Source organism: Polypterus senegalus, unplaced genomic scaffold (genome assembly GCF_016835505.1).
Source record: "Polypterus senegalus isolate Bchr_013 unplaced genomic scaffold, ASM1683550v1 scaffold_7565, whole genome shotgun sequence".
Lineage (NCBI taxonomy): Eukaryota > Metazoa > Chordata > Cladistia > Polypteriformes > Polypteridae > Polypterus > Polypterus senegalus.
Window position 1 is genome coordinate 7,891 of NW_024379065.1, and position 5,882 is coordinate 13,772.

At 47.8% G+C, this 5,882-nt stretch overlaps 1 pseudogene; it reads right to left on the reverse strand.

The window, feature by feature from the left end:
* Positions 1 to 915: 915 nt before the first annotated feature.
* Positions 916 to 4,162, reverse strand: LOC120519787 (annotated as a pseudogene).
* Positions 4,163 to 5,882: the final 1,720 nt, after the last annotated feature.

The window sequence follows — 5,882 nt, forward strand, 5'->3', positions numbered from 1 at the left end:
TGCGAGGCAGCAGCGCTACCACTGCGCCACTGTGCCGCCCCATTCCCAAATATATAAAGTCAAAACCTGAGTATATAAAGACAGTGTTGGAATATTTCGGAATATATAAAGTAAGTGCTGGAATATATAAAGTCAAAACTTAAATATATAAAGTCAGTGTCAGAATATATAAAGTCAGCGCTGGAATATATAGAAGTCAAAACTTCAATATATAAAGTCAGCGAATATATAGTAAGCTGGAATATATAAAGTAAAGCTGGAATATATAAAGTCAAAACTTCAATCTATAAAGTCAGCGGTGGAATATCTATCCATTTCCAAACCCGTTAAATCCGACTACAGGGTCACGGGGGTCTGCTGGAGCCATTCCCAGCCAACACTGGGCGCAAGGCAGGAACCAATCCTGGGCAGGGCACATGCATCATTTTCAAAACATTAACCGAACAGTGTTTTTAAATTTATTTTTCTGAATACGTTTTTGTTAACTTAGTTCAGTTCAGAGTCGTTTCAATCAATATATTTTGACTTTGACTTTATATATTCAGGAATGAGCTTATATACTCGATGTTGACTTTATACAATCAGGAATGACTTTATAAATTCTGACGCTGACTTTATATATTCAGGTTTTGACTTTATATATTCAAGGAATGACTTTATATATTCAAGTTTTGACTTTATATATTCTGGACTTGGACTTTATATATTCAGAAAATCAATGTATTTGCCTGTTTGGCACCCCATGAGTATATGTGTGTGTGCATATATGTACACATGTATGTATGTATATATATATATATATATATATATATATATATAGTATTTAGATACATCTCTGGATGCCCTGGGACACATTATCAGTGATGTTTCCTGAGATCATCGGGTGTTTCGGTGTCACAACATCAGACACCTCTCTCAGGTGACCCAGCCGGGGTTGATCATGCCCCAACTTGTGTTCCCAGCAGCACTGGCCCACTTTGCGGACCTCTTGATCCAAATCCACCTCGAGGCTCTTTCTGCGGCTTCTGTGATGGACTTAATGGCTCTCCTCTTTGCAGCTCCTGTGATTCCAAGCCTGGCAAAGATCTTACACAGGGATCGAGCGGCAAATCCTCTGCACCCTACTTCTATGGGCTCACAGCAAGCCTTCCAGCCCTTCCTTTCGGCAGTCCTCAATGAGCTCCTGATACTTGAGCCGCTTACGCTCATTTGCCTCTTCCATGCGGTCCTCCCATGGGACTGTCGGATTCAGCAAAAGGACTTGCTTGGACGATGCAGATGTTAAAACTATATCGGGTCTCAATGAGGTTGATGTTACAAATTCCGGGAACTTGAGCTGCCTGCCCAGGTCAACCCGCAGCTCCCAGTCTGCTGAAGATGAAAGGAGGCTGAATGATTTTTGCTTTGCTTTGCCTGCTCACCAGCCCTTATGAAGGCAATTCTTCTCTGGCTGCCAACATATTTGTTGTTGGCCACTGCATGTGAAATGGTCTCTGCTATACACTTTAGGACCTGATGTGTAAGCCAGTAGGTATCGGCCCTCTCCAAGGGCAGATGGGCAGCTACTCAGAATATGCTCCAGGGATCCTCGTCCAGGACAGAGTGGACACGTTGGAACTTCACTCTTACCCCAAACATGCAGGTTCGTTGGGCTGGGGAGCATATCGTACACAGCTTGGACCAGGAACTTAATACGCTGTGGCTCTGCCTTCCAGATGTGCTTCCAGGTGATCTTCCTCTCCAGCTCCTTCCCACCTCGCCCATGCCCCTTGCTGCCGCATGCTCACCGCCCTGCTGGTCCTCACCTCCTCAACACCTGCTCGGACTTCCTCTAGGACCAATCCTCGTCTCGCCTTGCCCTGAGCCTTGTTGTACTGTGGCTTTGGGATTGCTCCCAGTCCTGCTTGCCCCGTTGCCACTGTGCCCACAAGTGCCTTGTGTCTAAGCCGAGACTCTGCCACCTCCAGTCCCTCTTGTGCTCTCCACTTCCTTCCTGTTCGCACTTCAATACCTGCTGCTGTTACTCTAGAATCTCCAGAGCCTTGGTAGACTAGGGCCTCTCTTATACGAGAAACCCTGAACTCCTCCTCCAGGCTGCTGATAGGAAGCTGAAGCTTATTACTCGTGCCATATAGTGCTACACTCGTTAGACTGCGAGGCAGGCCAAGCCATCTTCGAAGATGACAGCTGATCTTCCTCTCCAGGGCCTCTACTATAGACATCGACACTTTGTACACCAACAGCGGCCAAAGAATCCGTGGCAAGATGCCATGCTGGTATATCCATGCCTTAAATCTGCCAGGTAAACCAGACTTATCTACTGCCGACAACCAAGCTTCCAGCTTCTTGATCGCTGTCTGGACTGGACGCCAGTATCTCTGAGGCTACAGTCAAAAACCTTACCTAGGCTAGTGACTGGTTTCTCATTAATTGATGGTATTGTTACGCCATCCACTGAGAAGCGAAACTTGTCCACCACTTTCCCTCTCTTCAGTACCATAGACCTGGATTTTGTTGGCTTGAAGCTCATCCTAGCCCAAGAAATGAGCTTAACCAGGCCCTGAAGAATCCACCTGCACCCAGGCACTGAGGTAGTGGTGACTGTCAAGTCATCCATAAAGGCTCTGATCGAGGGCTGCCGGACCCCAGACTTGGACAGGGGGCCTCTGCACTCCGTTTCAGCAACCTTGACCAACATATTCATCGCGAGAGCAAAAAGGATCACAGAAATTGTACAGCCTGTAATTATCCCTTTCTCGAGCCGATGCCAGTTTGATGTAATGCTCCCTGAAGTAACTCTCAGCCTGAAGTTACTATAATAATCCAGAATGAGATCCTTGATCTTACAGGGTACATGGTGCCGATCTAGAGTCGTCTCAACCAGCTTGTGAGGGATTGACCCATATGCATTGGCAAGGTCCAGCCAAAGCACAGCTAGATCTCCATTTCCCTCACGTGCTTCCCTTATCAATTGTGTGGACGACTCCAGTATGTTCCAGGCACCCTGCCACTCCAGGAATGCAGCCCTTTTGTACCGATGTGTCAATATAACCATTCTTCAGGTAGGAAGTCTGTCATCCTTCTAGCTAAAATGCTAAAGAAGATTTTGCCCTCCACACTGAGGAGTGAGATGGATCGAAGTGCTCCAAGTGTTGTTGAATTCTCCTCCTTAGGGATCCAGACACCCTCAGCCTCCCTCCACTGTTCTGCAATGATCCCTCTTAGCCAAATCACTCTGAGAATCTTCCAGAGGATTCGAAGGAGTCCTGAGCAGCCTTGTACACCTTATATGGTACTTGACTGGGACCTGGAGCAGGGAACTTCGCTCTGGCTGCTTTACCACCTCTTGAACTTCTTGCCAGGTGGGTCCTGAAGTATTGAACTCAACTATTGGTGCTGGTACCTTCAAGAGGGCTGTCTGTGGCCCTAACTCTTGCTCTCTGTCTGGATCACTCAAGATGTTATGCAGGAAGTGATCTACCTCTTCCTTAGGGCAATTCAAACGTCCACTGCGCTTCTCTCCCAGCAGTCTTTTTGTAAAGCCAAAGGGGTCAGCTACAAATGAGGTTCTTCCTGGCTCTTTCAACTCTCCGCCTCCTATGCCATTCTGCTCCGCGCGTCATGTCATGAGCTTCTTCCCTAATAATCTGCGAAGCTCACTGAGAGATGGCTTCTCCTCCTCAGCTGCTTTCCTGAACTGCTGCTCAGAATCCGCAGCTCTTTCCGGAGGTTGATGGATCTTATCTGACCTGCGGTTCCTGGTATAGGTACATTTACTCAACTTAGGCTCCTCTCGCCCGAACCTCTCAGTCGCGAAACTTGTGATGATTGTGGTCAGATTAAGTCGCCCTTCCACATCACCCTTTGCTGTTACACTGATGATTCTAGATGTATCCTCATCAAACTGGTGCCACTGCTTGTGCTGCTTTGCTGGAGGCCACTTGATATGTAGGACTACTCTGTCTGGACCTGGAGTGTTTGGCACTTGGAGGTTCTGGGCTCTGTGGAGTTTCTCCGGACCGGGCTCCTCCTGCGTCTCACCAGGCATCGATCCTGTGCGCTGTGCTGTAATCTCCTGTGTCAGACATTTCATCCGAGCTTGATGAATTTTTAGGCCCCTATCATTCTTGCAGACCTTTCCGCAGATGCATCTACTTATCATGGTCGATAGTCCATTTCCTGAGGTCATTACCAAAAGGTCCATCCTATTGGGGTGCTCATCCTCCCCCTCTCGGGCACCCCTGGGGGTATTTCTCCGTAGGTTTGCTCTGTAGCTTATTTGGGTACTTCCTTACGGCAGTTGCAGGCTGGCTGCACCCTTCCTGCCCGGGTGCGTGTCTTTCCGTGCTGTCACCGACTCTCCAGTCGTTACCAAACTATACTCGGTTGTCACCCAGCCTATTCCTGGGAGTCACTGGACAAACCAGTTAAACAGTATTTAGATACATCTCTGGATGCCGCTAGGACACATCATCAGTGATGTTTCCTGAGATCATCGGGTGTTTTCGGGTGTCACAACATCAGACACCCCTCTCAGGTGACCCAGCGGGGCTGATCACGCCCTAACTTGTGTCCCAGCAGCACTGGCGCAGTTTGCGGACCTCTTTGATCCAAATCCACCTCGAGGCTCTTTCCGCGGCTGCTGTGATGGACTTAATGGCTCTCCTCTTTGCAGCTCCTGTGATTCCAAACCTGGCAAGAGATCTTACACAGGGATCGAGCGGCAAATCCTCTGCACCCTACTTCTGGGCTCAGCAAGCCTTCCAGCCTTCCTTCGGCAGTCCTCAATGAGCTCCTGATACTTGAGCCGCCATTTCATTTGCCTTCCATGCGGTCCTCCCATGGGACTGTCAGTTCCCGCAAAAGGACTTGCTTGGACGATGCAGATGTTAAAACTATATCGGGTCTCAATGAGGTTGATGTTACAAATTCGGGAACTTGAGCTGCCTGCCCAGGTCAACCCGCAGCTCCCAGTCTGCTGAAGATAAAGGAGGCTGAATGATTTTTGCTTTGCTTGCCTGCTCACCAGCCCTTATGAAGGCAATTCTTCTCTGGCTGCCAACATATTTGTTGTTGGCCACTGCATGTGAAATGGTCTCTGCTATACACTTTAGGACCTGATCGTGTGCCAGCGGTATCGGCCCTCTCCAAGGGCAGATGGGCAGCTACTCAGAATATGCTCCAGGGATCCTCGTCCAGGACAGAGTGGACACGTTGGAACTTCACTCTTACCCCAAACATGCAGGTTCAGTTGGGCTGGGGAGCACGTCGTACACAGCTTGGACCAGGAACTTAATACGCTGTGGCTCTGCCTTCCAGATGTCGTTCCAGGTATATATATATATATATATATATGCCAGCAACACTCATGACAATGACAAAACAATTACATTAACAATCATCCATCCATCCATTTTCTAACCTGCTGAATCCGAACAGGGTCACGGGGTCTGCTGGAGCCAATCCAGCCAACAATCATGTTACGTTATTTTAAAATTTTCCTTTTCTTTTCATAACTTCTTTAACACACTACTTCTCACTGCAAAGCAAGGATATTCTGCTAGTTGAATATAAAACAGAAAGAAAATAACGACACAGCTAAAAGCAGCGGCAAATTTGACAAAAGTTAAGCGCTTGTCTCATGAGCATGAGGTGGCTATGCAGTGTCCGCAATGAATGTGGTCATCCGCCCTGCATAAGATAACATATTGACATTGGCTGGTGAAGGGCCACCTATTCTTTCCCTGCCTAGAGCGCCATGAGTACTGCTGCAATAAATACTTTCATCGAGGTCCGCACAATCACTCGCGAAAGCCAGGTTTAATACGGCTTTAACTCTATCATCATGAAATGATATCGAGTGTTCATTGTCAGATGTGTCA